The sequence below is a fragment of the Lynx canadensis genome, chromosome B3 (genome assembly GCF_007474595.2).
Source record: "Lynx canadensis isolate LIC74 chromosome B3, mLynCan4.pri.v2, whole genome shotgun sequence".
Classification (NCBI taxonomy): domain Eukaryota; kingdom Metazoa; phylum Chordata; class Mammalia; order Carnivora; family Felidae; genus Lynx; species Lynx canadensis.
The window spans coordinates 48,679,375-48,692,260 of NC_044308.2; the positions used below are offsets into that span (position 1 = coordinate 48,679,375).

Here is a 12,886-nt window from a genome sequence, read left to right on the forward strand (position 1 = left end):
GAAGCTTCAAAATAATATATAGCAAATGTAGGCAAGTTTTGACTTTTAAAAGTTAGAATCATTGAAAAATGTACATTGCAGAGCTGAACTTTGGCAATATTACATTAAACAGTTCAAAAATTTTCAAGGATCTATTTGACATATGTTTTCAAAAAAGCATATGTAGCTGTAACATGGAAGAAAGCATACATTTTAATGGATGTTTTAAAAATAATAGAGTATGACACCAGATTTCTCCCCCACTAGGGTCCTTGAAATTAATGACTTTCCTATTTTCAGTCAGTCTTCCAAGATATCTGTTTGTACAGATAGAGACAGATGTTAGCATATAGTAGATGCTCAGTAAGTATTTGTTGATTGACTTGTGGATTGTACCACATGAAATTGCTAATACTAGATCAGTTGAAAATTGACTGCAATTAGTAGAGTTGAAGTGAAGTATGTTTCTGGTTGTGCTATTTAGAATTGTAACAGTGTTATGCCCTTCACTCTTCAATTTCTTTTGATTATTGAGTTTTTTCTTATTGTTTTCCAGACAAATAAATAATATAGTATCCTCAGAAGAATTATGGATACTTCTTTTAATATGATTTCAAGCCAGGACAATACTGCAAATGAGGTGTAAATATCAAGTTGGGCCTACAAGGCTCCGCTGGGGAAAGAACACCACTCAGTGGTGGTTTGAAAAATCTTATTCTGGGGAATCTGGATTCAAAATGAGGCCTCAGGGGAGATCAGAATCCATCTTAAAGACCAATTAAGAGCCAGGGTGAGAGCTAACTCACAAACAACAATTCAAGGCCTTGAAGCAGACAGGAGCTTCTGCTGTGACTGGGAAAAGTGAAAAGATGAATCCAAGAACATCCTCCTGGGAGATGATCAAGAATGAAGACAGTTGGAGGTGTACTCATTAAGATTCAAAAAAGCAGAAACATATTTTTAGAGTGGATCATGAACTGTGGACCAAAAAAAAAAAAAAAAAAAAGATACTATATATGACCAATTGATAGGCAATTTATCAATATTGGATATTTTTGAAGCTCCCAAACTTGCACCATCATCGTTGTGACCAAAAATGTTCTGAAGGCCATAGGTGATCTGCAAAAGAATAATTACTATTGCTTAAACCCTGGTGAAACGACAGCAGCACATATGCTGAGGAAGTAAAATTATGCATGAAAATTTTGATCAAGAAAGGTACTTTGGTTATAAACATGAGCCCACACTTTACATGACAGCACTTGACCTCACACGTCACAAGCCGGCGAAAGCAAAGTTAATTCAATTGGGATATTCAATGTCGTCATGTCCATTGTAGTCACCAGACCTTTATCCAATGAACTACCTTCGTTTTCATCATTTGAAGCTTTTTTTTTAAGAAACAACATGTTCTCCAATTAAGAAGTAGTAATTGGAGGATCTGAACAATTTATATATCTGAAAAAATGACAAATTTTTTAAAAATGAAATATTTAATATCTTATTAGAAAGTTATTAATACTCATACATATTTTGATTGAATAAAACTTATTTTTTTAAATACAGTGTTTTAATTTTGACCTACAAAAACAGCAATTTCATATGGTACAAAGTAGTAGAAGGTTTTCTCCATTTACCTGTGACTAGTTAGAGGTGAGTACAAAATATTTTCAATATAGTTGTAAAATATATATCTTTACAGTTTTAGAAAATGAAATGATATAAATTCTAATACTAGGTACTCCTCTGTGTGACATCTTCACCAGTTGAAGCAGGTTAAATGCAGTATTTTTGGCTGACTCTGACATTTGATGTGTTCAGTAGCATACTTGAAAATCCCATTTTGCTTACATTATAGTTTTTATTAGAGATACACAATTTTTTAAATGTTTAAGGATCTAGTCATGTTCTTGAAATCCTAGTAAGTGCTGATTTTTAAGAAATGATGCACTGCATGCTAAATGCTTATTCCTAGCATCGGGTCATGATTTTTTATGATAATACAGTTAGATATTGAGTAGAACCTTACAGTGTCCTCAGGAGTTAACATTTTTCATGGTAGGACTTGAGTTGTACTTATTGTTAAAATTGATTTTGTGGTTTCTTAAGCCATCTGTTGCTTACACTTTCAGTAGTTGGGTGAAAGTGAAGTAACCTCTCCCAAGCTAGTATAAAGATACTTGATTCATATTGAGATTCTTTTCCATTTCCAAGTAGTTGTTTTTAAAAACTTACAGTTGAATTTTTATTCAAGTATTTAGGTCTTCAGAGCACCTTATTTAAATAAGAATCTGTAAATATTCAAAAGAAAACTCATGGTTGACTGACAGTGAGTCACTGAAAAACTATAAAATCATATTTCATGAATGTTTTCATGTCTTTGAAGTACTTTTCTTTACTAGTTCCACATTTGTCTCCATATGACACTAAGTCAAAAATTATCTAGACAGTTTTTGATAGGAAAAATGATGAACTATAAGAATGGCCAGGTACCAATTTGTCCAATTTGACCCAAATAAGGCTATTAAACAAATTGTTATGGCTTTGTTAGGACAAGTGATGAGCTTCCCTAAACATTTTAAATATTCATTGATAGGAAGAAATGTACATAGGTCGAATAGCCTTCCAGTAGCATTGCACGTTTTTTTATGTAATCCTTTTCTTTCAGTGAAAGGCCTCATCTTGCATGCACACATATACACAGATACACACCCACATACACACCCCACACAATTGAACAGGAAATCATAGTTTCTCTTACATTCTCAAGTTTTGTCTATTTACCTGACTGACCCTCAGCAACTAGGCTGTCTCACGACAGCTAGTCATGATAGTTTGAATGCATCAGTTCCTTTCTCAGAACTCACATTTTATTCATTTCACTGCTTCTAGATGCTACTGGACTCACTAATTGCTGAAACGGCTTAGCTTGTAAAAGAAATTTATTCTTCAGATAGAGTGCTTAGAATTAGATTTGTGATCAGTGTTTTTTTCCTTTGGTGTGAAATACTTTTAGAGTACTGCTATTATGATTCTTGTTAATCCAAATTAGATTATGTACATAAAGCAAGATTTTCTTGTAATAGTGCTTATTCTTCTTAGAGTAACAATAAAAAAATTCAATCTTTTTTTTTTTTTTTTTTTTTTAGACTCCCATCTCTGCCTACTGGTAGGGAAAAAACCTCAATAGTGTGGGTCACCATGAATTCTGCTAACTTTAATCATCCAAATAAGTATCAGGAGTCTTCATCTAGTATTCTTTCAAACTTGTTTGTCTTGAACATATTAAGAGTGCTAGTACTTATTGTCCATACTATAGTAATTGTATTTAATAGTAAAAAAAAAAATATGTAAGTAATGGTTTTTCTAAGGGAGCTCTAAAGAATTTTTGAGTTTCTTTCTTTTTTATAGTGTATAGAGTTCATATGCATGAACATTTGTGCTATTTTAGATTTTTTTTAATTAAAAAGTTCAGTTAAGAGCATCCAGGCTCCCAAAGTTCATTTGTAAATAGTGGTTTGGAACATTATATAAGATGATTAGACTGTTAGGAAAGCTCATAAAGGCTTATTTAAACCATAATGTAGTTAAGCGATAGTATCATGCTGAACACTGTTTTCTTTAGGGAACCAATCAGTGTAGGAGGTAGAAAGAAACAGAGGTCTTCTTTTTCCTGATGTGATTCAGGTAAGTTTAGTTTCTTGGTGTTAGTGTTTCCTAGTTGCCCTTTTACATCCTAAACCCTCCGGTGGAATGCTATATAAGCCAGCTTGCCTCTTCCCTTACTGGATGCCTGGTGCTCCAAAATTCCATATTTTTCCTCCAATCAAAATTCCCATTTCTTTCTGTGGTTATGGCTGGCTAGATTTTAAGGAAAAAAGTGCTTTCCACCGAGATGCAAATGAAGATAGTGAAGAAAGTGGGATTAACATTTTTTTTTAAGACTGCTTATTCAGAATGAAGTTTTATCTAATATCTAAGATTTCAGACAATATGACCACATTTCAAGTACTGTAGGAAGCAGTATTTTTATCAAATTGATGGATGCTGTCTTGAGAGTACTTCCCAATTCCTTTAGGTTTTTGGATATTTTCATAGTTTCCTCAACTTTTGAACTCAGAGGTTTCTTCTCATTTCCACATTTTAGTAACTTCCCCTTTTCTGTATTCTCTTTATCCAGTAGAGCAGTATAGAAGTCACATCTGCATTTTTCCAACTTTGGTACAGTAGTGGAAGTCTAGAGGTACTCCTGGAGTAAGGAGGCTAAGGCTGGCATTAACATCTCCTAAGACATATGGTCTAGGGGAAATGAAAAATGGCTGTCAATAAGCCAGACACGAATACGTCAGAGGCCTGCCTGTATTTCATTGAAAATTTTAATGAAAAACCCGAGATAAGCTTCATCTTTGTCAGTTTGTCAAAATACATTACTTGCAATTATATTAAAACTTATTCTAAATACCTGTACTTTTCTTGTTCTGTAGATGATATAGATGATGTTGCTTGTTAGTTAAAATATCTTTTATAAAGAAAGTCCTGCTTCTTATCATGAGGTATGTGACTTAAATGACTGTTTCATATTAAACTATTTCTTCCTTATGTACTGTTTACATATACCTCTTTTTGGGATATTAGTTCAGTACTTTTATACAAATCTGAGTGTGTTCCACATTGGTGACATGTATTTTTGCAGTAATTTTTGTTTTGTTCTTAGAGCATGTCTAAAGTAACACATGCACTATGCTGTGGTCTGTGGCAAAATTACTGTAATTCAAATTGGAAAATAAATGTTTCCAGACTTTGTCCAACATTTATTCCTAATGGCAAAGGAAAATTACTATTATACTAATTATTTCTTACGCTGGTATGTTTAAGCTACTCTATGAAGTATGTGAAACATCAATATTTGTGGATTAGTAGATGGCCGTGTTTGAAATGGAGAGAGCGGTAAATTTGGTGTTAGCAATACTAACACTCATAATACAATAATACTTCTGAAAATTTTGGTTTTCCTCTTACAGTTATAACATTAAGGAATTATTATCTTAATTGGTGGTACATATTAGGACTTTTTTTTTTAGCCCATATCATTAAAATTATTCTAGACTTGAACCTAGTCTGAGATCTTCCAACAAAAAGATATCATTCCTTCTTCATAACCAAAATAAGTAGAAATGCTAATCTTCATTTTTTAAGAAACTATATAATACCATAAAACTCCTCTAATTTACTTAGAATTTGTAACCCATTGATACAAAGACTTGAAGGGTGTTTACTTTGTACTATCTGATGAAAAGATTGTTAATAAAAGTCATAAGGTTTTAAGGAAAAATGTTTAATCTTAGAAAAATGTGAAGCTTATAAAGCATTTAAGAATACTACATAGCTTTGTAAAGCATTTGAGAATACAAAAGCATTCTTTTGCCATTAAAACAAGTACACAGAAGAATTGTAATTGATAATGCTTGGCCAGTGGAAATTTGTATTTTTGAAATTATATACTTGAAAGAAAAAGAAAAAAAAGAATGCTCATGAGTGCTTAAACTGCATATCTTTTAAATATTCAAATTTTTAGACTTTTATCAATTCAAACTATCCTGAATAAGGCTTTGCTGTATTAGTGATGTATATTATAAGATAAATGTTTACCTGTGTTATGTTAATGGTATCTCTATACAGCATCATTTTTGGCTTGGTTGTTGTGTGGTGTATTTTGTACACTTGGTTGTCAATTATTGATAGGATTGACATAGCAATAAATCTGATTCAGTTCTTAATATTTTAAAAAATACCATAACCATACTGTGGCATAATTCCATTATATTTTATTTGAATCCCTAATGTTTTCATGGGCCTATTTTGAGGGTTAAAAATTTAGAATTACATGTTAGAAATTTATTTTTTCCTGGTACCTTCACATACAATCTCTTAGAAATGGGTCTGCTTCTATTTAAATCATAGAGGTTTTAAGAAGTATTAGTATTAATTAATTCAGGAATTGCTTTGTGGAAAAATTTCAAGTATGAAATGACTAGGTTACCCCCAAATTGTTTATTTTCTTTATATGGTTTTGTACAGGTTACAGTTTTCAGAGAAGCAAAATTGGCTGGTAACTGATTGAATATAGTAGATAATGGATAGTTTGTCTAAGGGCTTCCAAGTATTAAACCAAAAATTCTCAATTCTGAATTATTTTTAATAATTACTATTAATAGTGGTAAGCCAATTTATCTTTTTCTTTTGATTCTTTTAATTTCTTGCTTTTGATCCCTTTCTTTCTTCCTTAAGCACCATGCTAGAATTTAAGAGGAGTTTATCTTCCACATTTTAGTTTTTTATTCTGCAGATAATTAGTAAGACAAGTAGAAGTTCCACTTTCAAAAAAGTCCATGTATTGTTGGCCCATTTATTGTTGGCCATTCTTTTCAGGGTTCATACTACATGTCATTTGTGCATTGTATAAAGAATGTTATTTATCAGTATTTAGACCTACTATTGGTAAAATTATGTATGGCAGGCTTTCTTGAACAATATGTATTGTAAGTTTGTTCCTATAGTGTTATGCTTCAGATTCTTTTTAAATAAAGCTAGTTTTCAAAGAGAAAAACAACTGTTTTTTTTAAGTGCTTGACTTTCAACAGGACAATCTTAGGTTATAGGTATGAAAGTCTTGGCTTTGGGTAGGAAATGTTCCAGGAAACACTTACCAGGACAACAGCCTATAATTTACCAGGAATTTAATTTTATACTGAGGACCAAACCAAATTTTTGGATAGGTCTTGTTACATGCATTTTCCCCCTGTAAAGTTGATACATAACACTGAGTCCTGAGTTTCCTTAGAAAGTCTGAGCATAATCTATCTCTATTTAGATTTTAACAAATTAGGACTTAAGTTCTGTTAATAAAAAATTAGTTGTGGAGAGGAGCTCTACAACCTCACAGCTTAACAATCCCTGAAACAGAAACACCCCTGTAGCAGTATTAAGAAGAAACTTGTCTGAATATAAGATTAAGTTTACAAAAGACCTCCAAAGTTTGCTGGAAACATCCATTACGTGTCTAGACTTACATGGAAAGATGCAAGTGGATCTGTCAGTTGATGCAACTTGATATTCGAGGTAATAGGAATGACAATAAGATAAAATTATATCAAGATAAGATTTGAATGCATGAAAGTTCTATTTAAATTTATGGAATGATGGGACACCTGGCCAGCTCAGTTGGAAGAGTGTAGGGCTCTTGATCTTAGGGTTGTGAGTTCAAGCCCCACATTGTGTGTAGAGATTACTTAAGTAAATAAGAACTTAAAAAAGTTTTAAGTAAGTGGAAGGAAAAAATAAAAAATGTGTTTATCTTACGTGCTGTAAGATACGTACGTGATGTACAGAGACTTCCTATAAAATAACATCGTGAGTGGATGCTCTAAAGCACCCCCTGTGTTTGAAGCATAGTATGATAAATATAAAAAATTGGGTTCAAAACCAAAAAACATATCCAAGGGCAAAAAATAATAGGAGAAACCTTGAACCATGCTGAAGCAGCAGCCTGCCTGACTCTAGGTCCAGAGTAGAAATTTGCAGCCAGAAGTTCTAATCTGACAGGGTAGTGAGATCTAAAAGTGCAACTACATTTCAAAGCTTGCAAGATGCAATAACAGTACTTTTTAAAAGAAATGTATACCTTTAGATAATTTTTAAGCCCCAAATATAATGAACTAAGTGTTGATCTCAAGAAGATAAGAAAATTAAAAATGTAAGGAAAGTAGAAGAAAGAAAATAGTAAAAAAAAAAAAAAAAAAAAAAAAAAAAAAGGAACAAAAAACAGGAAAGGAATAATAAAGCCACAAGCAGGTTAGTTTTAAAAAGTTGAATAAAATTGATGATCCTCTGGTGAAACTTTTTTTTTTTTTTTTTTGATGGCAAAAATAACAAGAGTGAAAAAGGGGACAAAAAGAGCACTACGTAAAGGCCAAGCTGGTATTCCTCTCTATTGCTGCAGCCACCACTTGTGAAAGGAGGCTAAACAGCAAAACCTACCTCCAGGTGATACGTGGGGCTCCAGCTCATAGGAAGATGTGGGCCCAAGGTTTGCTCAGTTAGTAACTGGTGTCATCAAAGACACTAGTTATCACCAAAGAATTGGTGATAGAAAATCAAAGAATTGAGACAGTGAATTAGTATATAACACTTGGCTAAATTGAGGTCTCTAGGACACAATTCAGAGGCAACTTAAAACTTCGAGAAAGGATGAACCCAGAGGAAAGAAAGAAAAAATTAAAGAATATGCCCACTGTAAATCAAAGTTTCAAAATGCATGAAGAAACTGGATGATAAGACAAACAGCCAACCAATACTTTTTGAAATTTCAATCCACTCAAGATGAAGATATTAGAACAGCCTGAAAAGGACTTTAAGATAAGTATGTTACAGGAACCTGAAAGGCAGACTAAAGAATAAAAATTAAAGTTATGAAACGTAAGTAGACATTCATTCATTTACTCAACATTTGTTGAGTGTTTTTTATGTCAGGCACTGTTCTAGATGCTAAAAATATAGCAGTACATGAAACATAAAAATCACCATTGTTAGGAGGTTGTTATTCTAACGAGAAAATAAGCTATAAAGTAGGTTAGAGAACAAGTGCTATGCACAAATAAAAAGAATGATAGGGAATGCTCAGGCTGGTAGGGTAAGAGATGGAAGTTCTTAATTTTTAATAGCTCAGTTAAAAGACACTTAAGTAATGACCTGAAGAAGTAAGGGAGACCATCACACAGATAACTGGGGAAGAGAATTCCAGACACAGGTAACAGCAGGTACAATGACCCTGTGGAAAGCATGCTTGGCACATTTCATATTTCAAGGAGGCCAGTGTGTCTGGAATGGAGTGAACAGGAGGAAAAGTGACAGGAGATGGGGTTGAAAAATTAACAGAAAACCAGATTATATGGAACTTTGTAGTTCATTGTACAGCTTTTGGCTTTTATTGGAGAGTTTTCAGGGGAGAAGGATCATTCTGAGTGCTGTGTTGAAAAATAGATTCAAGAGGTAGGGAGCTGAAGGAAGAAGACTAGTTAGGAAGCTATTATAATGAATTCCTGTGAGAGATGATGTGATTATAACCACAGAGATAGCAGTGGAAGGAGTAAAATGTGGATCTTGTTTGGTCTTGATTAAAAAAAAACAAAACACACAGCTGGGGAAAAGTGACTATGAAATTGGATTATATGACATTGGTGATTATTTTAGTTTTGTTATAATAATGACATTGTGTTTATTTAATAAAACACCTATTTTTAAAAAGATGAATACTGAAATGCTTATGATTCTTCACCTGGCTTAAAATAGTCCAGAGGGGAGGGGCATCTGGGTGGCTCAGTGGTCAAGCGTCTGACCCCTGATTTCGGCTCAGGTCATTATTTCACAGTCACAGGATCTAGCCCCTTGTCAGGCTCTGCTGCACTGAGCGTGAGGCCTGCTTAAGATTCTCCCTCTCTCTCTCTCTCTCCCCCTCCCTGCCACCCTACCTCCCTCTCTACCTCTGCACCTCTCCCCGACTCACTTTCTCTCTCTCTCAAAAAAAAAAAAAAAAAGTCCATCAGGAAGAAAGGAGCCAAAAAAATCAGTAAGGACATATAAGACTTAATATGATTTTCAAATGTGGCCCAGTTATCACATACAGGAGGATGTTCAAGTGGTAGTTAAGGCATGTTAGTTCCTTATCTCATTTAAGACATGTAAAGATACTGTATAATTTCAGATTTTTTAAGAAAAATAGTGGATTATGTATTTGTTTGTTTAGGAGCGTGCATGCATGCATGCAAGCAAACGGGAAAGGCAGAGAGAGAGGGAGGGAGAGGATCTTAAGCAGGCTTCATGCTCACTGTGGAGCCCTAAAAGGGGCTCAATCTCTCAACCATGAGATCATGACCTGAGCAGAAATTGAGTTGGACTCAACCGAGACACCCAGGCACCCCATGAATTCTGTATTTAGAAAGTCATAACTTCTAAGTAAATTTAAAAGTCACAATTAAAAGAATATAAGTACAATATAGCTTCTAAACCAGCAGAGGGCAAAGCAGAATACAGAAAATTTTATCAAGGGGCGCCTGGGTGGCGCAGTCGGTTAAGCGTCCGACTTCAGCCAGGTCACGATCTTGCGGTCTGTGAGTTCGAGCCCCGCGTCGGGCTCTGGGCTGATGGCTCAGAGCCTGGAGCCTGTTTCCGATTCTGTGTCTCCCTCTCTCTCTGCCCCTCCCCCGTTCATGCTCTGTCTCTCTCTGTCCCAAAAATAAAATAAACGTTGAAAAAAAAAAAAAATTTAAAAAAAAAAAAAAAAAGAAAATTTTATCAAGCCAATAGAAGATAGAAAAGCAGCTAAAAAGAAACAGTAAGAAAAATGTACCTAAAACCAAATGTAAATGGATTCAGTTCACCTATATGACACTCTCAGATAAGACCAATGAATTTTTTTTTGTCCAAATGACTTTTACAAGAGAAACACATAGAAATTTCAAAAGCAAAGGAATGGTTTATGTACAGTGATATTCATTAAGAAGTAGAAAAGCCAAATTCTAAATAATTGTATACTTTAAAGTAAGTATACTTTAAAGTAAGACTTTCTCTATAATGAAAATTATGAAGAATTAAAAAACTTCATGTTGTATTAAAAAAATGGAAGAAATGATGACAATTGTTAAATTAAAAAAAATAAGTTTAAAAAGTTACATACAAAATGATCACAATTAGTTTTTAAAATAAACATTTTATATGTCTATGTATACCCACCTGGAGATAATTGTCTGGAATATTATAAAATGTTACTGTGTTTATTCCTGGATTAAATGGAATAATCCTGGATTTTTTTTTCCTGGATTTTTCTCCTCAGTATTGTCAACAATAAATATGTATTCCTTTGGTCATCAGAAAACATAGTTAAAAATTTTTTTTTTCAACGTTTATTTATTTTTGGGACAGAGAGAGACAGAGCATGAACGGGGAGGGGCAGAGAGAGAGGGAGACACAGAATCGGAAACAGGCTCCAGGCTCCGAGCCATCAGCCCAGAGCCTGACGCGGGGCTCGAACTCACGGACCGCGAGATCGTGACCTGGCTGAAGTCGGACGCTTAACCGACTGCGCCACCCAGGCGCCCCCAGAAAACATAGTTTAAAAAGAAAAGAGTAAACAGCAAAAGGTATAACAGGAAAATGCTAATCAAAGGAAGCCACTATAACAATGTTAGTATCAGACAAAACATAATGTAAGGCTATTATCAAAAAGATAGGAGATAACAAATGTTGGTGAGGATGTGGGAAAGAGGGAATCCTTTTGCACTGTTGGTGGGAATGCCAACTGGTCCAGCCACTACAGTTTCCTCAAAAAATTACAAATAGAACTAACATATGATCCAGCAATCCCAATTCTGGGTATCCAAAGGAAGTGAAATGACTATGTCAAGGAGACAACTGCAACCCCATGTTCATTGCAGCATTATTTATAATAGCCAAGGCATGGAAACAACTTAAGTATCCCATCAATGGATGGATGGTAAAAAACAAACAAACAATGTGAATATAGTATAATATTATTCATCCATAAAAGAGAAGGAAATTCTGCCATTTGCACCAACATCGGTGGACTTGAGGGTATTAGACTAAGTGAAATAAGTCAGAGAAGGACAAATACCACATGATATCACTTTCATGTGGAAGCTAAAAAACTGACATCACAGATACAGAAATTGGATTAGCGGTTGCCAGAGGTAGAAGGGTGGGGTCAAAATAGGTAAGGGGGTCAAAAGGTATAAACTTCAGTTATAAGATAAATAAATTCTGGTGATGTAATATATAGCATAGTGAGTAAAGTTAACAATACTATATATTTGAAAGTTGCTAAGAGGATAGATCTTAGAAGTTCTCACCATAAGAAAAAAATTGTAACTATGTGAGGTGATGGATGTTAACTAAACTTACTGTGGTGATCATTTCACAATACATATATCAAATCACCAGGTTGTACCCCATGCCATATGTCAGTCATATCTCAATTAACTGGGAAAACTACTTCTGGTTACACATTTTAAAAACATATGTAAGGACAAAAATATTAATAGGAAGGAGAACGTTTTGTAATTATAAAAGGAACGACCCACCAAAATGATCAATCATGAATACATATGCTTACCACAGAGTTTCAACATAGATAAAACAAAACACAACTACAGGAAGAAAAAAGTAGCAATTGTGTGAGATTTTTAAAGAAATTTGTATCAAAAGTGATAGCTCAAGTATATGTTATATGTTAAATAACAAACATGTATCAAGATCTATTTTGAATATTAAACCAAATGTGGCAAAAACAATAGCATGTTGTTATTTCACATAAAATGAAGTTTAAAGATAGATGGTTCCAGGACTGGTATATTCATCAGCTCAGTATCAGGAAACCATGTAGATTTCTCTGTGGTTCTCTTGGCTTTCCTTTCATGGTTGCAAGATGGTTATCATTGTTCTATATATCATCTCACAGAATAACATCCAAAGCAAGCAGGAAAGGAGGCTCATGTTGCTCTATGTTTATCAAAGAGGAAGATCCATTCTGGAGAAGTTGGCGGTGTAGGAGGACGCTGGGCTCACCGCGTCCTGCTGGTCACTTAGATTCCACCCACATCTGGCTAAATAACCCAGAAAACCACCAGAAGACTAGCAGAACGGACTCTCTGGAGCCAAGCGCAGACGAGTGACCCACGGAAAAGGGTAGGAAGGGCGGTAGGTGGTGGGCGCTACACAGACTGGCGGGAGGGGGGGGGCGGTGGAGGGGCAGCCCGCCCAGCAAGACAGAGCCCCCAAAGTCTGGCTGGCAAAAGCGGAGGAGCTGGACTGTGTGAGTTCTGACAGCCAGCAGGAC

The 12,886-nt window shown here is 34.6% G+C and overlaps 1 long non-coding RNA gene across 1 annotated transcript; it reads left to right on the top strand.

Annotated features, from left to right (window-relative positions):
• Window position 1: 1 nt before the first annotated feature.
• Window positions 2-4,777, top strand: LOC115515896. Its single transcript, XR_003969436.1, has 2 exons — window positions 2-1,632; window positions 3,129-4,777. It is a non-coding gene; the product is annotated as an uncharacterized LOC115515896 (long non-coding RNA).
• The last annotated feature ends 8,109 nt before the right edge of the window (window positions 4,778-12,886 follow it).